Below are 25,265 nucleotides of genomic sequence, written 5' to 3'. Positions count from 1 at the left end.
CGTGACCCTAACTGAACACCACCAAAGGCAAGGTGTACAAACATAACACTGCAGTTTACTCTTTACTATATAAAGTCAAGCATTTCCATTGAGAAAAATAACTCGTATATCTGACATCTTTCAGTAGTCAAAGAAAAACGAAACTAAAATAAGTAAGTAAGCAAAAAAAAGGGAGGGGGGGGGGGGTTGATAGAAGTAGTTTGATATCTCAATTTACTTTCCAAATTCTTTTTTGCTCAAGCCGGTACTGCCGGCCCTGCCTCACACTGACAAACTTCTACCATAAAGGTTGAGAAATTCTTACCAGGTAAAAGCTTTGATCTTTGTATTTAGAATGTCTCTCTCTCTGACATCTCTGACTCTTAAAGACATATAGAGAAGGAAGAAAAAAGTCAAGATAAGGAGTAAAAAAAGACAGTTCGAGTAAATGTTATGGAGAATTTCAAAGTGGGAAATTTTCCCCTTAGAAAGTTCTTGGAATTATTTTGCTGCTGGTGCTCGAAGACAAGCCACTCAGACAAGGAAATATAAGAGAAAAAATATAAAGAAATATTCCGAGATCACAGCAACATACAAGGATATCTCCTAAAACTCTTCCTCGTGCAATCGATAAAAGGCCAATTCTTTCGTATTGACAAGAAGTTTATTCTGTAAAGTGGAGGAAAAATAAATTAAGGGGTTTCACACAAGGAGGTTGGTGCACGCAAATTTTTTCTTAGTATTATACAATTTTCTGCGTCGCATCGTCTGCGTTCGAGTTTTTGTTGTACCTGCACTAAAAGATTTTTTTAAATATATAAACTGCGGGCAGGCATTATATACAAGATTCATTGAAAGACTGGTTATTTGTGGAGATCTCATCATTGCCCCCACGGGGCCTCGAAACCCAGTCTCGCTTGCCGGACGGGAGCTCTACCATCTAAGCTATGGAAGCAGATAGAATATTTCAACCTCTAGGAGCGTATATATATGTTGAAAGGCTCCGTACTTGGACGGCGGCAGCAATCAACTAACAGCTCGTGAATGACATAGGCCACCAGATGGCCACATGCAATCTTTCAATGCATCTTGTATTAACAAGTGAAGAAGTCATTTCTATATGCATGTGGCCATCTACTGGCCTATGCCATTCACGAGCTGTTAGTTCATTGCCGCCACCGTCCATGTACGGAGCCTTTCATCATATATATACGCTCCTAGAGGTTTAAATATTCTATATGCTTACATAGCTTAGATGGTAGAGCTCTCTTAGAGTCTCGGCAAGCGAGACTGGGTTTCGAGGCCCCGTGGGGGCAATGATGAATTTTCTTCCTTGTAGTCTTGAGATCTCCGCAAATAACCAGTCTTTCAATGAATCGTGTATTAACAAGTGGAGAGGACATTTTTATATGCAGGCACTGTATATGCTAATGTTTTCCATTCAAATGATTTTTCTCAAAACTATGTGGTGTTTTTTTTGGTCAGATAAGGAACATTCTTTTTCCCAATAAAACTTTCCTAAAATTCTTGAAACTGTCAGTGTAGCAGCACTAAGGTGTTATATGCTTTGTCGATAGGATTTCTCAATAAAATGAATTAAAAAAATATAATCATGGTATCAAATATGGGCATATTTTGGTGATTTTTGAAAATGTTGTATGTTGTTACTTAAAAAGTTAAAATTTGAAATAAAAGTAATTCAACGAGTAACTAAAATTCTAAAAGTTCTTCTTAAATTGTGTAAAAATATCAATAGCGTTTTTTTAAAAAAAAGTTGAAATAGAAAATTATTAAATGTTCCTTAAAGACAAGAAATTTTTTTCATCGGAAAGCCAAGATCGTGCACAAACACTATTAATTTTGGATTTAAATTAGAAATTTATTGTTAAATTAATTAATTCCAGATCTATAGCAAAAAAAATTGCCCCCTAACTGAATACCACCAAATGCATCGGGTACAAACAGAACACTGCAGTTCACTCTTCACTAAACAAAGTCACGCATTTTCCTTAAGAAAAATAACCCACACATCTCACGTCTCTCAATAAAGTCCAAGGAAAAGAAGCCATAATAAGCATATAAGAAAAAAAAAATGTGTTAGGAGTGGAAGGCGTTTGATATATCTCAACTCGCTTTCAAAATTATTTTTTCACTCTAGCCGTAAGCGCCCTGCCGCTTACTGACACGTTTCTGCCTAAAATGTTGAGAAATTCTCAGCAGGCAAGTTTTGATTTCTGTAATTAGAGCGTCTCTCCCTCACTCTCAAAGGAGTAGAGAGATGGAGGAAAAAGTCAAGATAAACAGTTGGAAAAAAAAAGAGTTCGAGTAGACATTAAAGAAGAATTTCCAAGTGGGGATTTCCCAGAGAAAGTTTTTTTTTTTTTTTTTTTTGCTGCTCGCTGGCAAGTCACTCAGACAAGAAAAATAGAAGCCCCGAGACCATTAACATGCATAAGTCAAAGATATCTCCAATAGCTGCCCTCCATGCGAATAATAGAAGACCAATCCTTTCGTATAACAAATTTGATGCTGTGAGGAGGAACGCAAATATTCTAAGGGATTTTGATTTCGGATTTAAGTTAGAAATTTATTATAAAATTAATTAATTCCGGATCACAAAAGCGATCCCCACAACATGAGAGTGATCGCGGGATCTCCGCAAAAGAGTCACCCTAATGGAAGGCGTGCAGGCATACCACTGCAGTTTACTAGCTTTTAGTAACTGCTCTCTTGCCTGTCCCAGCTTTCTTTATCATATTATAAATTCTGTGGCGTTTGGTTAGAACATGATGTCTCCAAAAAATGGCTTTTTGATCTAAAAGTAAGTCTTGCTGATTATAACTAATTATAAGTGAGATAACTCCACAAATACGTGCGTACGGCTAAACAACGTGTTGATGTATGATATTTGCATTTGTATTTGTATGTATGCTTTATTTTTGAGTTTTAAATGACAATAAAAATGCTTTTATCTCAAAAATGTGAATTTGGAGTAATTATCATGTTCTGACCAAACACCACTGTTCTACGATGTGTTCATTCAAATATGACTTTTTCTTCCTCTCTTTGTATTTTCTATTAAATATTTTAAAATATGCGGTTTGATATTGTAAACTTTAATTTGTATAGTATTATCGTAATTGACTGGGGACAAATGGATTATGTTATTTTATGTTTCTCTCCTCTAAACCGAGTCAATTATTTTCCATAACAAATATAACTCACATATCTCACGTCTCTCTGTAAAGTACAAGAAGAAGAAGCCATAATAAGTAATAAAAAAAAAAAAGTCGGATAAGAGTAGAAGACGTTTGATATCTCAACTTACTTTAAAAATTCTTTTCTTTTTCGCTCTAGCCGTAAGCGCCCTGCCGCATACTGACAAGTTTCTGCTCAAAAGGTTGAGAAATTCTCAGCAGGCAAGTTTTGATTTCTGTATTTAGAGCGTTTCTCCCTGACTCTCAAAGGAATAGAGTGATGGAAGGGCAAAAAAGAAAAGTCAAGATAAAGAGAGGAGTTCTCGAGTAGATATTAAAGGGGAATTTCCAAGTGGGAATTCCCCCACAGGAAAGTTCTTGGCACATTTTTATTTTTGCTGCCGCTGCTCGACGACAACTCACTCAAACAAGAAATATAGGAAAAATAAAGAAGTTCCGAGACCAAGTAACATACATAAGTCAAAGATATCTCCAAAAGCTGCCCCTCATGCGATCAATAAAAGGTCAATTCTTCCGTATTCTCAAGGAGAAGATGATGCCGTGAGGAGGAGAGAGAGAGAAAAAAAAACATTTTCTAAGGGGTTTTAAATGTTTGATGGCACGGAAAAAACCATTTCGATGCATTTTTAATACCGAAGACATTCGACACTTTCTTCGAGTTAATCGACCTGACGTAAGGGGTAAAAAAAAAATGTATTATTTTTTAACTTTTCTATTTTTTATACTATAAAAAATTCAATATTTTAAAAAATATATATACGTATTTTACTGAAGGGGTGTTTTCTTTTGGAAAACTTTATCATGCTTGTGTGTGTATTGAGATTACTTTATCAATGTTGTTTTTATCGAGATACCCTCGCGTTTAACTTTTGAAGCTTGATGCGCGCTTATTTTTGCAATATTTATCCAGTTTTTTCTACATATTTCAGCACTTTGTGTAATGCATTTCTGTTTGTTTATAAGTGGGTGTGGGTTTTTTTTAAAGGTTTACCCAGTGGCTTCGGGATTTAAAGTAACGTTTTACCCTTACATTTGGGTTATAGTGAATTTATAGATGGTGCTATTTCATGAATAATTCTGAATTAATAAATCATGGTGAGTTGAATTTCTAGATATATACTGGGGGGGATTGCTGTACTTTATATCATACTGCTATTAATGTTATTTTTATATGTCGCTGTGAATGTAATTAATATTTTACATATTCTATTGTTACCAGGGAATAATATATTTGGATAAAATAAATATTTGAATTTTTCTTTTTGCTTTAATTTTGTGAATAGTTTGAAGAAAATAATTTAGCGTTTAATGTTTGCTTCAAAAAGTAAATTCTAGGTTTTTTTTTACGAATGTGAAGAATTAAACGGACGTACAAAGTTTCTTTACGGCTGGCTTATGCGAAGATATATTTTTTAAAGAGAGAAAAAATTCAACTGCCCCTGCGGGGAATCGAACCCACGTTCTTTCACAGTCAACGCCCCTGACCAGTGGTGAGAAAACCACAGCTCGCGAGCCACATGCGGCTCTTTGGCCCCTAAAGTGTGGCTGTTCCACAAAATACCACGTGCGGGCGCACAAAAACTCCAGATTTTTGAAAAATAATGTTTACACCAGGGCCGTCTTAAGAGCATGATGGGGCCCCGGGCCAAGTGATTTTTCTGAGGCCCTACCTGACAAATTTTCTAAAATTTCAACCGGTTCAAATTTCTCTGAGGCCCCTCTTTCCTTCAGTCCCCCGGGTCGTGCCCGGGTGGGCCCCATGCGTTTAGACGACACTGGTTTAGACACGCATTTTGGCCATTTTGTTCTTGCTCCTTTCCCCTCCATAGTGAGTCAGCTTTTGCCGAAAGCTTGACGCTGCTATGATGGGACACTTCCGTGACCAATCTGGTGGGTCGAAACTGGGAAGTTCGGGAAAAAGTTGTCGAAGCGGGGCTTTTTTTCTTAAGGTACTGGGGGGCAGATAGACGCAAAAGACAGTCTCCTCTCGGAACATGAGGGGGGAGGGACATGCAATATTTTCCATACCAAAGGAACGTCAACTTCTACCCGGCCAGGCCATAAAAGATGACGCTCCTGGGCCACCACCTCTCATGATGACTCTCCCGTGGGCACCTCTCTCCATCCGCATCCAACATCGGTCATATACAAGACGAGTGTGGATGGGAGAGTCTGAAGGGGTCGACCTCAGCGAACGTACCTCAATCAGATCGAGGACGTTTTTAACAAAGGCCAGCTTAGGAGTACCCTAATTAAGTTAATAACAATGTACCTACCTATGTAGTTTAAGTTAAAAAAAAAAATTAGCTCCGAAAGAAATTTCAATCGCTGTACTGTTGATATTTGGCTCTGTTGACTAATGAGTTTGCCGATCACTGCCCTAGACCGTTAAGACTACAGAGGCAACGAATATCTCGATCTTTCCTTGTAGCGCATATTCACTGAACGGGACCGTACGTAGACGACCGGATCTAACTCAGTCCGAAACTCACAATTGCTGCTACTGTTACCAGATGGCGACTTATCCGAGGATGTCACTCTCCTCTATTCATACGGAGGATGGCCAGCTTTAACAGCTAGTTGATGCGATGATGAATTTAGTAGAAAAGGAAAATTCAACTGCCCTTGCGAGGAATTGAACCCACGTCCTCTCACTTGTTAAATTTTCTCTATTTCCTAAATATATCTTTGCATCAGCCGGCTGTTGAAAACCTTCGTATGGATAGCGGAGAGTCACATCATCCTCGGCTGAGTCACCATCTTGTGGCAGTGCGAGCGTTGGACAGAATTAGATCCGACCGTCCATGTACGGTACCGTTCAGTGCATATGCACGCCAAGGAAGGATCGAGATATTCGTTGCCTTTGCAGACTAGTGGTCTGGGGCACTCACCCGGCAAGTGAGAAGACGGGTTCGATTGTTCCTAGATTTATCTTCGCATCAACTAGCTGTCGGAACCTTCGAAGTATGCGTATAATGAGAAATTTCATGAAACGAATGAGGCTAACTGATTATTATAGTATTGATAATATACATATATAATTCGCATTTTTTTTAATAACGTGATCATCACGTATTCCCAAGAGATCTTAACGATCGGTCCAGGGAATTTGTTAATGTGCTAGTAGGCATCATGTCCGAACCGGGATTGGAACCCAGACCTGCAGAGTCAGAAGCTAACTCCCTAACCACTGAACTGCCAGGTGGCAATTTACAGTACTTTACTTTCAAATGTATTAACAATACACTATAAAGTAATTAAAAATATGTATATCTTTTTTTAATTGGCAGTGTTAATAACTTCGTGAAAATCACTGTACATAAGTATCGTATTGGTTATGACTGAAAGAAAATTTTGAAGGAAAAAGAAACAGCAAATTTATAAACACAAAACTATAAATTTCAGTTGTAATTTTTTTTTCCTTTTTGAACAAAAAATATAAATTTCTTCGTTATCTACAAATAAACAATTTCTCTGTTTTGTGAACGAAAAAAATAAATTTCCCCCCTCATCTGCAAAAATATAAATTTCTCCGTCAAAACAATATACATATCTCCGTTATCTAAAGAGAAGATAATTTTCTCCATTATCTATAAGAATGTGTTTCTCCGTTATAAACAAATATATATATATATATATTTCCAAGCAAATTGGAATGATTGCATGATTATCCACCATGAATGCGGAACAATTCATTCATAAAAACTGTTAAATCTAACAAAAAAAGCTAAATTGTAATTAGCAAGAAAATGCATTAAATGAGAAAAAATATTGAGATTGTTCCTATTATTAACAAAAACAAAATTTTTCCGTTATTTAAAATTCATGCAAACTTGTTTACAAACTGTTGATGAAAAAATCAGAGAGTTGAATTACTTATGAAAAACACTATAAAGTTCTTAATCAACTGGTATTCCATTTAGTGCAGTATTAAAATTAGAACCCGTGTATATGGGGGAAAGAATTTTAAAAATGTGAGATAAATAAAAATTAGTTTTCATCCTCCGTGGAAGCTCAGCAAGATTGGAAAAGGGCGCGGTAGCCTAGGTCAGGGGTGGGTGGCCAACTTGTTTCTGTTCGCGGCCCAACACAATGGTCAGCTATAGCGTCGCGGGCCGCATCAGTGGTGCAACTTCGGTGTATAAGCCGCTCCATTATTAATTTAATTAATTAGTTAGTTGTTAAATTTATTTCACGTGTTGCATGAAAAACAAAATTTCGTCTCAAAAGCAAACAACAAGAAGAGTGTTATTCTCACATATCTTCGCAGTTTCACACATTTTAGAATTTGTTTATAGGAATTTTTTTCCTGGTTTATTACATCACGCGGAAGCCGTTCTTTCTGATTAGTTCCGGTGAAAAAACTTTGTGTTGAAGTTCCATTTCTCTCTCTCATCCCATTGTTACAGGATTTCCAAGGAGTTTTTCTCAAAACAGTCCACCTGTAGACAAAGTATGTATTAAAGAGTAGAGTCCTCTGCAGTTTCAAGGTTAAGTACATCGCTCAAGGGTCGGAAATGTCGTAAATTCTATAGAAAAGCGTCTGTCGGGAACGATAAAAACTCTTTAGTCCCCCCCCCCTTTTTTCATGGTTATACAATGAAAAAAAAAAAAAAAGACAGCGAAATCATCGTAAATTTCTCTCGGAAATAAAGCCTCTTTATCTCTGCGGAACAGCAAACAAAAGGAACCACTACTTCGTAAATGCGTACGTCCTCAAGACAAAATCCTCGTGCGAATAAAAATGACGGGACTTTGTATCGCCGAGGGAAGAGCGTGTCGTAAAAGCGGAGTTGTTTCGACTGTTGTTGTAAACAACCTGTTGAAATGTTGGATGTGCGTAGAAAATTTCGTCTATTAAATACCCACTTTGTATTTCTTCCGGTTCTTGAAAATATTCAACGCATCGAACCAAAGACTGGTAAAAAAATTGACGCCGCATATTTTTATCACAGATAATGTTCTCATTCGGGTATTGACTTACCACTTTCCCGAAGAACGGAACGGTGCAACGTAGGGAAAAAAATTTCAGATAATGTTATATATTTCATATCTTCATATAAAGGGTGGTTGACGTACGTATCATCCAAACCCCCCCCCCGCCCCATCCGTCATCAAAAAGTCAGTAAATCGGAAACCCCTCCCCCACCCCATCGATGCTGACGTAATACCTGAATGACCCCTAACGCGTCACAATCACCAAATATAAGAAATGAAAGCAGGACTTTTGCTTGAAGGCGGAAAGGAAAAGGTCCCGTTTTATAATTTTAAAGATACTGGAACGATTGAGAATTGTGCACCAAATCGTGTAAGGAAGAGAAACAGAGTTGTCCAATATCACCAATATACGTTTACATACGCTCCGCTCGACTAAACGGGATGTGCGGTCAACGTACTTGCAAACACGATTCCTTCAGATATATAGTTATCATTCGGCTATTTTTATCAAAACATCCAAGTCCCAATGTGATCACATTAAGCTGTGTGAACGGTACGAATGAAAATATAGACTCAGAAGTTTCCGAAATGAGATCAGTTAAGGATTTTGGGAAACACCATAGAATATTGTGAAGATTGAAATATTTGGACGTAAAATCCGAACACACACTGTTTCCTCAAATGGTGTTTAGCGGGAAATTTTGGTGCCACAAAAGCCAAATTTTTTCGTGTTCGGCCCCTACCTTTCGATGAGATTTTTATTGGTGTCCCCCCCCCCTTTCCCCTGCAATGATCAACTTCATCCAAAATAAAAGCGACTGCAGTCACTGATAGCCATTCCAACCAATTTGAAGTTGGAGGTCAAGGGGGAACCATATTAAAAAAAAAAAAATTAGATTTTTTTACTTTGTGGCACACGGTATTTTCACTCTCAAAACCGGTACGGGGTGATTTTTGGAACGAATTTTGAGTATTTTTTTATAATTAGAATCGTACGACGGAGGGTTGATGAGATAAAGGCCGCATTAGCGCTTACTTGATGTTAAGTTGCGCAGTCTAGAACTGAGATATTGTAGATTGATATACAGTCAAATCTCGGAAAGTCGAATGTGCAGCGGCCGGCAGAAAACCTCGAATTACCGTTAGTTCGAAATATCGGAAATACTGATTCCACAAAGTGGGGGAAAAGAAAGATTTATTGAAATAACATCGCTATTTACGAATACCGTATTATTGAAACATATCAAACTACCGGAGATGGATGAATTTGAAAAGAGATACGTCATTTATTCAACTTTATCATATTTAGTTATTGAATGAGAAATATTTAGATATATAAAATAGACGCAAATATAATGTATAATAAAAACGGAAGTATACGTGATACACGTATAAATGAAGCGTATTATAAATAAAATTCGTACACGACTATTTTATGTCAAAAAATGCAGTTTTTTTTGGCTGTCGGTCTCTTTTATTTCTTTTGTTCTTCTTCCGCGAGACAGTCATTCACATTTTTGCAATTAGACAAATGAATCAGCTAAATTCTTTTGCTAAATGTCAGAGTCTATGACTAAATGCTATTTCTTTAAATTTCCCTCATTACCGAAAATTTCTGGTTAAGGAAGAATTTTAACACTAAAATTTGTTCTAGGGCAGAGTGAAAACTTCGACTTGAAAAGATAATCGAGTTATCGGAGTTCGACTTATCGCGAATTGATTGTATTTCTATTTACGTTAAGAAAGATGGAAATAAATTTATATAATCGCGACGTTTTTATTTTGGAAATTCACTTGTGACCACCTTAGTTCATTATTGACGCCCCCCTGAGCGGTCGCAACCCACAGTTTGGAAACCACTGCACTAAAGTAACTGGAGAGCTGGCCAAGGTGCCACGTGGTAACAGCAATTTGAAGTTTTAAAACACTAGAACCGCGGCACTTTCGGTATACCTAGAACCGCGGACTGGGTCAAATTGACCCAAACTGTGAAAAAACGGTATTTCATAGCGAAAAAACAGGAATTTATTTTTGGTTCCTGGGTTTTTCCTTACTCTTATTCAATGTTGTTTAATTGCGTATTCATAATGAAAAATTAAATTTGTTTATGAATATATAATAGGCTTCAAAATTAGCTAAAAAATGATGTAATTCAGTGAAAATAAGATTTAGTATACATTATTTACTATATTCAGTCCAAAAACATTTTTCAGTAATCTTATAATAGGACAAAGATGTAAAATAAGCGTGTCAAATTGGATATGAGAAAGTCTATAATATGATTCTGTCAAATAAGTATTGATTTCTTACTGATAAGTGGAATTTATGATGAGCAGTTGAGCAGTTTTTTTTTATTATTATTCATGCACATTCATCGCATGTTGAAGTTGTATATTCCATGCAAAAATTAACAGTTTTGTTTCCACATTTTTATGTTACCTGACATATCAGACTCGTTTATTTTTATTTATTACTATTATTATTTTGATCGCTCACGAACAGTTACATGATCAAGAGCGCACGAACGTTTCCTTTTGCTCAAGGGCCAACGTATGATGAACGCAGTTCTTCAATAAGATTTTAAAGGAACTGCTTTCCAAAAACTAATTCTGGCTTTCCTTACTATATACAGGAATATTTTTATAGTGAGGTCCCGGATGTTGTAGAAAACGTCTGTGATGCCACCTTCACCGAATATTTTCTGGGCATTTGATCGCTACAACTACGATCGTTACACTTTGCTGAATTGTAATGTGAAATAGTTTCTGTGTGTGTGGAAGCTTTTTGGGGCTACTACTGCCAATATCGACTGCCAGATGAAGCGTGCTGAGTAATGAAAAACTTATATCGTTCTTTCCTTGATGAATTGTAATTGTGGCATCATTGTTCTATACAACTGTAGTTTCACTATCTTTATTGCATCAGATAATATTGCTCTTCGATTTCGTCTCACCGTCTCTACTAAGCTCGTATTTTTTGGCTTTTAGCATTTGAGCCAGCTTCAGTGTAGTGAAAAAAAAAGTGTAGGTTGAGGAATTTCTGCCCTTGTTCTCAAATGACTTGATCAGTTGCATCACTATGTGCTCTGAAAGAGAGAGATTCGTTGGACGCTGATACTTCCCAAGATTTGGATATCCATTCAAAACGTATTTGGTGCAGGCCAGAATTTTATTATTTTTCTGTGACATCGTTTGTCTACAGAAATGTCAATTGCAGGTTTTTTCTAGAGTTTACTCCCCCAAAATCTTTACTGAGTCTCATCAGAATTCCAGGTATTGAAGTTTACAAAGAAAAAAAAATATTTAGCTGTAATTGCCATTCCTCCATTGAAAAAAGATAATCTGCTCTGACAATGAATTGTCTTTGACCTTGAAAGACCTTTATTCTTCACCATCTTCATTTACAAATACATACGTTTTAGAAAGGGTAACCACTTCCAAGAAAATTATACACCCTTTTTCCTATAGAATAGTACGTTGGGTCAAAATGATCCAAACCGCGGTTCTAGGTATAAGTGCTTATAGCTCTGGAACACGAAAAGGAAGACAATAAAATTTTCGTGAATTAACATTCATATGATATCATGAAAAGTCACGAAATTCGTTCAACATCTGCCAGTAAGTTTTGGAGATAAATTAAAACAAAGTTTGATTTGGTCAAATTGACCCATTCCGCGGTTCTAGTGTTAATCTTAGCTCTTCCTGCTCAGATCCTTTAATGTCTGAATGCTTTTTGAGTTCGTAAAATGTATAATAATAAAAATGATAAATATTAACTTGAAAGTCAAACAAAAGTGATATTAACAACTTGAAACATTTTAAAAAAATTATATTTTTAAACTGTAGAATTTGAATTTTTGGTTTATGCCGTCATATGATGTGCTTATGGGCCCAATTCTGCGCCAAATGAGTACTTCTGAATTTAAGAAAATAGATGGCACTGCAATCCTCGATCCAATACCTGTAACAATGGCTGTTATTATAGCATTTTCCTCCGCATAATCCGCGGATTATCTGTTAAAAAGTGGTTAAATATTAAGAAATGCGGATTACCTACCACTGCAGACAATTGATGTCATAAGAATGCTCATCAGGCTGATGAGTCTGAATTTGAATGTTTTTGATTAAACTTTAAATTTTGCTTCGTGTGTAAATAATGCTATTGCTTCGTAAATACATAATGCTATTGCTTCGTAAATACATAATGCTATTGCTTTGTAAATACATAATGCTATTGCTTTGTGAATACATAATGCAATTGCATTGTAAATAATGCTTTTGCTTAGTAAATAAGTTGTATTAATTGATTGTTGAAACATAAGGTAAGATTTTATTTATTATTATTTTCAATCCTGTGGATGAATACGTGGCAGCGGATTATATACATTGTTTTTTTTTACTTTCTTCAAATTTCGTATGCGGATTATCAGCCACCGCAGATTACACGCAAGAAAATACAATAAGGTAGGTCCCCAAAGATGCTAGGGACTGTTGTTGGAAAAGGATGAGAATGAATAACGCTTAAACAGCCTCATTCCGACTTTTCGGAGGAATTTCGGTCTCAAGTCCCTGAAGCTGGAAAAGTCAACTACATTGTACTATAAACAATGTAGTTTCAACTACATTGTACTATAAACAATGTAGTTTCAACTACATTGTTTATACAACTGCGTTGTGTAAAAATTAATTCAGACGAGAAAATCCGATTGCGTCTTTGCGGAAAATCTAACCCCCCCCCCCCGCATTTCACAAAAAACTGAACTAACAAGTCAACAGTTTGAATGTGCCATTTATGCATTAATAATAAATGATAATGACCCCGCGGATCCCCTTAAAAACTACTCACTGAACCCTAGGTGTCCGCGGATCACTGGATGAAAAACGCTGCTCTAAGGAAAGAAAAACGTTTTCTTCTTCTCTATTGTAGTAGTTCAGCGTACTCGTTCGAATTGCGAGGAGGCGTTGGTTCGATTCACGCCAGAGGCAGTCGAATTTTCTTGCCTGAATCCATCTCCACCTAAGCCAGTTGTTTAAACAATGTTGTGGAAAGAAACTTTTTTTCCAGCTGTAGGGAAACGAGCATGGTGCGGGTTGGTTTCCGATTCTGAAATTCGACGCCGTTGCGGATTGGTGTCGTACATCCACTTGGGTTAATTGCACACTTGATCATTCACTCAATTATACAGCCACACACCTGATCATTAATATGGTCATTCGCTCAACCATACAGACAGTCACACACTTGATCATTCATTTGGCCATTCACTCAACCATACAGACAGTCATACACTTGACCATTCATATGGCCATTTGCACAACCATACAGCCCCTCACACAGTCTCACACACTCGATCATTTATATAGTCATTCAGTCAACCATACAGTCACTCACACTCACTCATGCGATCACTCATAAGGTGACTCACACACTTATATGGTCACTCACCCACTTATATGGTGACTAATACGGTCAGGGCGTGCCAAGAAGTAGGGGCGAAATTTCTCTCTAGATCCCGTCTTTTGCGTGGATGTAACTGCTCAAACTACCAATATTATGTGGCGTTATTGAAAAAAAAACCCAGTGTTTACCTCAGTTTAACGAGACACATGCAAGCAAACATTATCAAAGAAAAAATACCTTATCTATAATTATTCTATACAATTCACTCCGAACTTGTTAAGATGTTCGCAAATGGCGTTCGGGGGAGAGTGAAAACCTGTTCACTGAAGTCTGTGCGATAATAATTTGCACCGGGTCTCTCCCAATTAACTATCGCTCGCACTCGAGGTTGGCTGATTGATTTTCGCCCATCCGTGGTTACAAAACGTTCACGTCAAATTAGTTCCCGGCGTCAAGTCAGATACGCGAGGGAGGGCTTGTAAAATAACTCCCAAGTCTTTTCCTCTTGTTACGCCTCTGTAACAACCACCGAACTTTTCAGTATGAAAACCGATCCAGAGCGGTAAAATGAACCTATACACAGTGTGCATTCTGTGTGCTCTTATGTCTCTTCCCCCCCCCCCCCACCACCACCCACATGTTGCGGTTAGCGTTTAAAATGATTTGCGGATCGATGTCGGTCGTGTTTCTAGGAGGAAAACGCATGAGAGTAACTCTGTTATGAGCATTTGAACGGTATTGAACGGGAGAGTCATGGATTTCCTAAATCCGAATATGAAGCCACCTTCAACTCGATGATGGGGGGGGGGGGGGGGCGTTTCCAAATTGCTAAGTTCTTGACGTTTTGTGTTCTACGGGAATCCTTTGCACTAACAAGTGGAAGTCGCGGACCCTCTGTGCCAATAAGATAAAAGTCACGGAGGTCCTGTGCCAATACGAGTGGCACCTGAGGGACTGGGTGAGTGAGTATTATCATGAGTGACCGAGTGAGTGAGAATATGAAGGACCGAATGAGTCATATCGATTGAGTAAGTGACCGTATAAGTCATCAAGAGATTGGGTGAGTGACCGTATAACTGATCAAGTGAATGGATGAGTAACCGAGTGAGTTATTGATCGAGTGGGTGACCGTGTAAAGGATCAAGTTATTTTGTGAGTGACCGAGTGATAAACATGTTAATGATTGAGTTGGTGAATTACCAACTGAGTGAGTGACCGTATGACTGACAAGACCGAGTGAGTGAGTGAGTGAGTGAGCGAGTGGCCGTAAGAGTGGGTGAGTGGCAGCATGAATGACCAAACGGATGGGTGAGTTATTGAGTGTGAGAGAGTGGCTCGCTCATTTGCTCACTCACTGACTCACGTGATCTATCACTTACTTGTTCACTCACCTGATCATTCAATCACTCCCTACGCATGCCGCTTAGTCGATGGATTGCTTGTCGGTGAATTTTCCACACACGACTTGGTATTTTAAAGTGTGAATAAAAAAGAAATTAATTTATCGGAGGAGTTATAGCTGCTTTTTCTTTCCGACGTTTGCTGCGGAATAACAATCTAGAAAGTATTTCAAATTACCTAATTACTTTCTGATCGGCGAACACAGACTTATTTGAAATTTCCCCAATGACGTTCGAATACTTTATGGATCCCCCCCCCCCGTTAAGGACCCCCTCTAGATGGATACATTCCTTGTGTTTAAAATGCCTAGCACAATCTATCAGAATATTTCAGCGACATGAAGTAAGTAAATTGCACTGATAACTAAACTAAGCGAACCGAGCACGACCAGGCTCTGTCACATCGGCGATATAAGCTCTGTACCCCGGAGGGCGCGGTCCTGCTGGAAATTACTTGCCGGAATTGCCGGGTGCATACACCTTAAATATAAACACTGATTTGTGTTTGAGGTTTACGCACCCGGACGCTACTTATGTGACTGCAACACATCTTATCTCACTCACCAAATTTCAAAGCCGTTTGAGATGGTGCAAGTGACACTGTGATTGAGCAGTGAAGAGACATCTTATGGAATGGAAATTAGAGATGCACGAAGTTGGGAGAGTGGGCAGTTCAAAAAAACATTTTTTTTTTTACTTCCACAGTACTGTTGTCCATAGAACGCAGTTATGACCGTATTAACTGAGAGTGTTTAAGCTACAATTGCTGGTTAAAGGATTAAAGATCGAAACGGATTGGTTAAATTCAGGATTTTAACCAACCCGTGTTAAACGGATTTTAAACGGTTAATTTTGGTGGAAAATCAGTTAGAGGAGCGAGACTGGAACTCTCAGGGTTCTCTGACTTGAACACAGTACGTATCTTTGAACCGGAATCGGTTACATGAAAGACCAACTCATCCGCGCGCACGAAAAAAAAAAAAAAAAAAAATCCACTCAATCACTATTCATCACTTTATAACACTGATGGGGGCTGAAACTCATCACAAGTTCATCGAAGGAAGAGATCTTTTTGCCGCGTGCTCTTTCCTGTGTATATTCCATACTTACGAATTTCATTACCTTTAGGAATTTGTCATCTAAGCTGTGGCCCACTGTGGCGTATAATCCACTTATGGAAATTTAATTAATCGATAATAAAATCTTAAGGAAGGAAGAGGTTGTTAAAAAAATGATTTTTCTACTCATATCTATACGCCATCTATAAATATCTAAAAATGTATTACATAACATACAACACACACATACACATATCTGCAGATAATGCAGCTGTGTAGGTCGAATGGTCACAGTGACGGACTCGCATCGCGAGTTAACGGGTTCGGACCCTACTGGCACCACACAACAGTGGTCGGTTGAAGGTGGTTTTTCTGGGATTCTCAACTTCGAGGCGCGAATGCGAGCCGATATCCCCGTTAAAAAGTCTCGCCACAGAGAACAACAAAGAGTACAAATATTCAATAATTACGCTTCACTTCTAAAATATAGATGGCAGCACTGAAAAATTAGACACGCACTAAGAGAGTTAGGTACACGCACTCGCACTTCCAGCACAACTCACTAGGTAGTAAATTGCCTTTGGCGATAGACCCGAGTTGTGCTCGGTTTGAAAGGAAGATAATACACAGCATCAACCATTTTGTCGTTTGACTTTTAAATGCTTAAAAAAGTGCTCAAAATTCATCCTGTACCCGTTTTGAGAGTAAAATTTACAGTGTCTCACAAAATCTACATTTCTATGTCAGGCCATCCTGTGCTAAAAAGTACATTTGGAAAATGGCTGGCCGTTCGGATTGGGAATTAATTGAAGGTCCTGGGGTCTAATTATTGCTCGTGCGCAGAAAATGACGGGGGTGCGACAAAAATTATCAAAAAAAAGATCGCTATACGACAACTTAACCGTACATGCACCTCGTTCACATTCAGACCACTATACAAGCAGGGGCGGAGATACGGGTGGGCGTGGGGAGGCATTGCCCCACCCCAGCGTCAAAGGTGAAGTTGACTATATATGCATATATGAATTGACATCATCATCATCATGCCCCCCCCCCCAGAAATAATGACCGTGCCCCCCCTCCCCAGATTTCCAAGTCCATCTCCGTCTATGCTATCTAGTAGGTGAGATTATTTCATTAGTTGAATAAACAGAAGATGCTCTCCGGCACCACTCAGCCTCCTAGGTCCTAATCAATCAATCAATCAATCAATCAATCAATCAATCTCTAGTAGGTCACTCGTTTGATCGTGCACCAGAGGGGGGCAAAAAAATTTTTCTCAAACCTCTCCTTCAACATTACAACGGGACGCCAAAATGCGCACTTGCCCCGGGTGACCAAGCATCCAGTTGCGGCCCTGCTCCTCATTGCCAACGTTGCCAGGGCCTCCTTAGTTGAGAGTTAGGAATCGAAATGCAGAGTTATTTCTGCTCCTGTTGCTGTTGCCTGTTTTGTTGGCAAAAGAATCGAAATTTCCAACACTCAGTATGATTTGTTTGTTTCTCAAGAGAGTAGGAATGACCGTATGATGATGATGATGCCATTATCGAGAGGGGTATAAAAGCGACAGACGTGATAGAGTCCCTTGAAGAGTTCGGGAGGTTGGTTGGGAACTTTGTGGTTGGGTGCCGAGTAGAGTTGAAACCTCTTTGGCCCCTCTTTCTTTTTCAGGTACCTACCATTTTAAAGGATGACCACCTCTTTTACGACGCCCTACTTACTACAGTAGGTGATCACTTCCCATATTTTTCCTGAAATATCGTTTTTTTTTACAATGGAGATTGCGTGTGAGAAATTATAAACTTAAATCACACACATTTTTTGATATTTTTGAAATAAATTCTAAACCAAAGCAAAATTTACAGTAGGCCTTTAATTTCCCATTATGGGGTAGAATGACCATATTGCCCATATTTCTGACCACACATTACTATTTATTTTAAAAGAAATGTCCCGTTTTTACTCGTATTTCCAACAAAGCTTGCTTGGGTTTCTAATCTTGACTAAAATCGTGGGTAAGGATAGTTTTCATTAATTATGCTGGTTAAGACTCGAAAAAAGGAGGGGGGGGGGGAGGAGGAAGAAGAATATACGACTAGCATTTCACAGGATTCCTAAAGCTTAGCCCTAGGCTGATATGTCTTGCAGGTCCAGATCCGGATTTTTCACGAGTCCCTCTGTAGAAGTTTATAGTGTAATAGAGACCATAATCATAAGATTTATTGTGAGCCCATCATAAATACATCTGTGCCACACTTATACGGCGGGAGTGATGTATATATAGATCCTATCCTTCGCAACTGAAGATCCATGACCTCTGCTCAGTCACAGATCCAGGGAAGGGACGACTGCTTCTTCTAAAAATTATATGGGAAAATTTGTCTCCATCTTCAAAATAAACTTTCCTGTTTCGATGGTGGCTCCATCTTCAAGGAACTCAGTAAGCAGCGTTTGTTTGTCATTGAAGAAGATAACTAAGACGAGAAGCTAAGAGCAGAGAAGCCGATGAGGTGAAAACATTGGGGAAGCGGTATGAAGCTGAGGAATGAGTGGCTAAGGAAACTAATAGAATGGGAGGGTGGCAAAATTGGTATAACTCTAATTAAATGTACACACCTGCAGACAGTAAGAGAAACGAGGTGACTGATTGGCCTAGAACGCGTGAAAGCATGTGAATGACCAAAAGAGTGACCTAGAGCATGTGTAAACGATCAAAAAGAGTGACCTATAAACATGGGCGGAGATAGATGCCCCCCCCCCAGTGTCAAAAAAAGGTAAAACCGACTGATCTAATTTATTTGCGTATATATAAACTGACATCATCATCATGCCCCCTCCCCAGATAGCCTGGTATCACCTAGAGCGTGTGACAGTATGTGATTGACCAAAACAGTGTGCAATCATGTGAGTGACCTAGAGCGTGTGCAAGCGTGGGAATGACCAAAATAGTGTGCAAACATGTGAGTGACATAGAGCATGTGCAAGCATGTGAGTGACATAGAGCATGTGCAAGCATGTGAGTGACATAGAGCATGTGCAAGCATGTGAGTGACCTAGAGCGTGTGCAAGCATGCGAATGACCAAAACTATGTGCAATCATGTGGGTGACCAAAACAGTGTGCAAGCATGTGGATGACCAAAAGAGTGACGTTTGGCACTAGTGACTAGAGACACAGGGGTGTGCTTATAGGAGGTGAAGGTAGGCCAAGCAGATTATAGCACATGATGGGCAAGTTCGAGGAAAGTGTAGTGAATATTATTCGACTAGAATGACTTCATCATTATGCCCCCCCCCCTACAATCATCGTGCAGCCCCCAGACTTCCAAGTCTATCTCCGCCTATGTGTACAAGCAGAAGGCTGACCAGACGGTAGCCCAGCGATGGGTCTTGTATTTTCCACTATACACAGAAGAATGTGCCTTTCAAGATTCTCCTCGAAATACCAGTTATATTTTTGGAGATGATTACAAAGAAGAAAATTCATCTCTGCCCCCACGGGTACTCGAACCCCGGTCTCTTGTTTGCCGGACGAGTGCTCCACCAACTAAGCTATGTAAACAGCTGAAATATTTCTCCCTTGGAGCGTATAAGAAGGAAATATTGAATATATATGCTGAAAGGCTCCGTACATATAGACGGCGGCAGCAATCAACTAATATCTCGTGAACGGCATAGGCTACCAGGAGGCGACATGTATGTAGAAATGTCCTCTCTCCACTTGTTAAATAATACAAAATTCCTCGAAAGACTGGTTATATTTTTGGCTCTCCTGAGCCGAACCAGCTTATGGTACCCCCTAGGGGGACGTAGCGAGGGGTGACGGTTGGTCTGGAGGTTATATTTTTGGCGATGATGATGACAAGACCGGGGTTCGAGTCCCCGTGGATCAGAAGAGATGGAGTTTCTTCCTTCGTAGGAATCTTGTATTAACAAGTCAGGGGGGGGGCATTTTTCTACATAAAAATGAATATCCCTTCACAGCTTGGCGACCACTGGTTCTTCCACGAAATAAAAACTTCAATAACTGCAAGAAAAACATGCAACGTGCATACTTTATCACGGCTTATACTGGAAAGCTCAGTAAATAGCATCATATTTTGAGACTAGTCTATACTTATAAGAAAGTAAATGAAGCAATGCAACGAGAAATATCCTATTTTTTGTTGTTGTTTAGTTATGGGGGGGAAAAAATCGGGCCTGATATTATGACAGGTCATCTATCACCATAGTCATTCGTCTCGGCACCTTAAGGCCATATTCATCGTCGTATGTTTGGAAAGATGGCAGGAGGCCCACAAGCTAACGTACTGCTTAATCGATTACAGATCTTCTTTCGTCTCTCGTAGATTGATAGATATGGTAGAGAAAACGAGTGCAGTTTCCTCTATATTTTCTTATTTATGTTTTATTAGAATATTTATCCTTTAGGGCCATTTTTTTGGCAACACAGCAAGAAGCTTTCTAAGGGAGATAAAAAAGTAAGTAGCTTGTGGAATCCGAACATCTGCTCCTTAAGAAAGCATACATTATTTTGTGTCGGTTTGTGGATATATACAGTACTTGTACTACATCTCTGAGAGCATTGATATTATCTCTGTGTGGAAGTCCCCCCCCCCCACACGTTACGTGATCGTATGATGCTTTATTTAACTACAAAAAATACTTTCGTACGTACAGTAACCTCGGTTCACAAACGTCTCGGTTTAAGAACAACGGAAAATGATTCGGTTTACGAAATAGTTTCTCGGTTTATGAACACTCAAAAACGGTCTAAATCCCGAAAGAAGTATATTTCTGACATCTGAGATTACATTTTTCTCTCTCGACAAAATTTGGTTGAAGAATTATATTATATTTCATGAGAGTAAAGTTCTCGCCACCAAATACAGCTCCTCTGATCCAGGACCCCTTTGTGATCATTAGGTTATATCAAACTTTATGAAGCTCTGAAGAAGAGAACTTTTCCCATAGACTGTCATAGGAATTGAAGTTCGAAAGAACTAGATTTATACAAGAACACTGGTTTTTTTTTTGGGGAAAAGTTCGGTTTTAGAATGATCATTTAGAGAATATGGTGCTTTTACTATAATGGAGTTTTAAACAATGGTTTTCAAAGAAAGAAAAGTTGAACGGTGGTTAAATTTCTAAAGAAAAAGTCCCTGAAACTGCTCCTTTTCCTGAATAAATCTAATTTTAAGCAATGACTGAAAGAATGGGATCACTAAAAATTAGAGTTTTAAAGAATATAAGTTCTAACAATGATTTTGATGGACTTTCAAGCATTAAAAAGAATTTCTGAAAGAAAGGAATTTCAAACAAGAAAAGATCAGAAAAAAAAGGATTTTCAAACAATTTCCTTTATTGAAATTTATATTTCTTTTCTTGTTTGAAATCGCTTCTTTCTGATATTTTTTAATTTTTTGAAATTGCTTTCTTTCTGAACTTTAATTTATTTATTTTTTTCAAATTTCCCTCTTTCTGTACATTATTTTATCGTTCCAGTTTCTGTACTTTCTTTCAGAAAGAAGGATTTTTTTCAAAGGAAGTTAAGAAACAAATGAATTTCAAAAAAAAAAAAAAAAAAAAAAACCCAGGAAGACAGGAATTTCGGAAAGAATCTCAGGAATTTCCAGGATGAGAGGAAACAGTAAAAGAACGTTCAGAAAGAAATAATGAAAGCAATGATTCAGAAGGAATATAATTTAAACAATGATTCAGAAGGAATATAATTTAAACAATGATTCAGAAGGAATATAATTTAAACAATGATTCAGAAGGAATATAATTTAAACAATGATTCAGAAGGAATATAATTTAAACAATGATGCTGAAGAATAAATCTTCCAACAATGAATTAATTGTTAGATTTCGTTTGAAATCCACGCAAATCAATCAACACCATTTACCAATTCCTAGGAATAAATCGAAAAAAAATAGATAAATTTAAATTTCCTCCATTAGCGCCAAGATCCAAACACACATTCTTTTCGATAATGGAGCTACCACATATCCAACCTAAGGTTTGCAACCTAATTTATTATCCTCATCTTTCCTTTCGAAAATTATCGATATTTTCACCACATTTTTCGAACATCTACTTGTTAACTATCAGGGAATATTTCCTCTCCTTCAAACGAAAATCCTTTTTTAAGGAGAGATAACTCTATCTGCTTTTATATATATTGTGCGTATACGTCGGAAACCCTTAACAAGTTTATAGCCCCCGAGTCGCTTATTGATCGTTTTTCAGCGGCAAGAATTGTTTGTCGGATCGTCGGGCGGGCTCGTTAATCGCTTTTCCTCACTCTTTGGAGGAGGAGGCATAATTATCCACCAAAGCTAACAAATGATTTCCCGTGGCTTTGTAAATCCCTCCCTCACACCTTTTAACCGCGGTGGCGAATATATTTTTCCCCGACGCCTTTGACTAATTTTTCGACGTTATCCGCATTTTCGGGAAGTTTTTGATAGCATCCATTTTTCCCGTCCATCGCAGAGGGATAATCATGAATTAATGATCTAACATAAATTCAGTTATTTCAATTGGCGGCGTGGTAAATATAAATACTCTACTTACGGGCAATATATGCAAATAATTAAAGTCGCAACAGGAAAACTGCCCAACAAAGTGACTCGAAATATACATGTATACTATGGATATAAACCTGATTTTCTGTCTGTGTTTCGAGGTGTATACGTTCTTTACAAAATCTACATACAAGTTCAGACCGATCGTTGCAAATTTTTGCATGAATACCAACGGGACCAGACCTGGACTACTTTAAAAATTCACCAGAGCCAATAAATAAATACACCAGAGTAAATAAATGCCCGAAATGGGCAGAAAACTGTGCAGGTTTTCAATAGAGGGAAAGAACATCGAAAATATACGTACTACACCTATCGAGCCTGTGGTGGCTGCTGATATATGGTGCCTTCAATTCCCAGCCGCCTCCATTTGGTCGAAAATTGATGTGTGGTGGTAAGACCGGAGTTAGTGGGCGGCACATTTTTTTTGCGATATAGCAATGTTCCATGGCCCCTCACATCCCTGCCATTAGAAATCTTAATACCTCTCATACACCTAATTCTCTTTCAAAGAAAGCATATTCACAAACAATGGAAGTCTGCCTTCATTCATATTTTAGTACAGGGCGGGATAAATCCCAGGAGCCAGATCTCCATGCGATTAGAAAATCGACGTTGGCGCTGATTTTCCAATCACTAATCAAGATTTAGTTTGCGATACAGGGTTATATGTTTGATTTCCGATTGTATACGTAGATTGTGATTTTGCAACTTAATTTTCACTTGTTATGATTATAATGTATTTTGCAACGGAAAATGATTTTTACAAATAAATTACCAGAGTTATCCCGTCCGTGAGCACAATGAGCCGTATGATTGCTACATGGAGATGTGGCCTCCACAGCGCCTCCACTGTGAAACAAAGCCTCCGTCCACAGTGCTGGGAAGCATTGTTTCCCTTTCCTTTAACAGAATATGCAATATACACACACACACAGAGCCTGCACTGCGACGATAATAATCAAGCAGAGCCTCCTTTCACAGTGCTGGGTGGCAGCGATATAACATTTGAATTACCCACATATATTTACATAATATATTTATATAACATACGCTATTTACGTAATGTAAATTTCCCTTTGTATGTAATTGTTGATACGCATAAACATTACTATGTGTGGCGCATATATCGGGAGCAAATGCCATAATGATCTCATACAAATATTCAAGGTTGCAAAATTACCATCATACTACGAAAAAATGTATATACAAAACATTCATAAATTATAAAGGGTGTATTACTTAAATATTATGGTTTATTAGCCTAAATGTGTCCCTCTATATTGAATCTGCATCTGTTTCAGATTCTACTTCCGAATCACTAGTGAATTGTTCACTGCTCCCAGTTATTATCAAAATAATTTCTTCGTAATTCATCAGATAGCTCAAGATTTGTTGTAGTTGCAGATCTGTTCGTTGCAGATCTTTGTAAAATTATTTTGTGTTTCCACAAGATCTCTCGTCCGTTAGGTGGCGCTTCTAAATGGTATCCCTTTGTGTACTCACACTGTGTCACATAGTGTATCATGCTGGCACCTAATTTTTTTTTTTCGATTTGTCAATCCCTGTTTTAGTAATATATGCGATCCAATAATATTGAATTTTCAACAGCTGAGAGAATCTTATTCAAACACATTTTCCGGTCTTACATTAAAAACTCGACTGTGTTCACGAAAAGAAGGAAGCAAAAAATATATTCTGACTTTTTAGAGTTTTCCAAGGACAAGTATTGTTCAACTCATGCTGAAGATACAGTCAAATACACGCACCAAGTGGGAGCAGACAGAAGTAAATCGCCTATCCCCCTACAGATGAATAAATCTTTGGGGCTTTTTCTCACGTATAGCAAAAGGTGTGAAAGAAATGTTATTTATTTATTCAATATTGTTCGGCCGAGGCCTATACAAGTATCACATTAAAGATTCAGTTTCGTGAAACTTACCTTTACAGTATTCGATGAATTCCATAATCACCATCCATATACTGTTGAGTTATGTTTTGGTGTGACCTGCACGAGAAAAACAGAATAACGTTAAAGTAATAATATAGAATATGTTTTATCATACGTGTGTTTTATCAGTGTAATACACAGTATAACATTATAACAAGCTATGATTGTTTATGTAGGCCACACATGCTTAACCAATGGTCCGCGGGTCAAATGTGGCCCGTGACCTCAAACTTACTTTTGCAAAATTGAAGTAACCGGCACATAACTATTTCTCTTATTTGACCCACTGCACATTCTTTCCTGACTTGAGTGATCCACGGCACATTTACAGGTCATTAAGTGGCCCGCGGCGTATTCCCAAACCACTTTAAGGACCCACAGTACATTTCCAGACCACTCAAGTGAACCTCGGAACATTTCCAGACCACCTGGAACGCTATTGTAGACCACTAAAGGTGACCTGGGACGGTGTTGTATATCACTCAAGAGATCCGCGGAACATTCTGAAAACCACTTAAATGAGCCTCGACATATTTTACGGTCCGCTCAAATAAGCCTCGACATATTTACGGTCCGCTCAAATGACCCTCGGCACATTCACAGACCATTCACGTGGCTACAGGAGCGCTGTTTCAGATTACTTAAGTGATCCCTGGCATGTTCCTGCGGAACATTTACAGATATATGATGACACGTTTTCAAACCAATAAAGTGGCGCACCACACTCGTTAA

The 25,265-nt window shown here is 38.3% G+C and overlaps 1 protein-coding gene across 3 annotated transcripts in view; it reads right to left on the bottom strand.

Moving 5' to 3' along the window:
* LOC149084428 (uncharacterized) overlaps positions 1-25,265 on the bottom strand; it is a 410,069-nt gene that overhangs the window by 256,127 nt on the left and 128,677 nt on the right. For all 3 annotated transcript variants that reach the window (XM_089234820.1, XM_089234819.1, XM_089234818.1), the window contains exon 2: positions 24,525-24,590. The gene's annotated coding sequence lies outside the window, so the exon portion shown is untranslated. The remainder of the gene's footprint in view (positions 1-24,524; positions 24,591-25,265) is intronic.

The sequence above is a fragment of the Pholcus phalangioides genome, unplaced genomic scaffold (assembly GCF_987345545.1).
Source record: "Pholcus phalangioides strain wild (caught in Gottingen) unplaced genomic scaffold, Ppha-v1.0 ptg000008l_1, whole genome shotgun sequence".
NCBI lineage: Eukaryota > Metazoa > Arthropoda > Arachnida > Araneae > Pholcidae > Pholcus > Pholcus phalangioides.
Note: the sequence above shows the minus strand (reverse complement) of the source record. Positions and strands in the feature narration are given on the sequence as shown.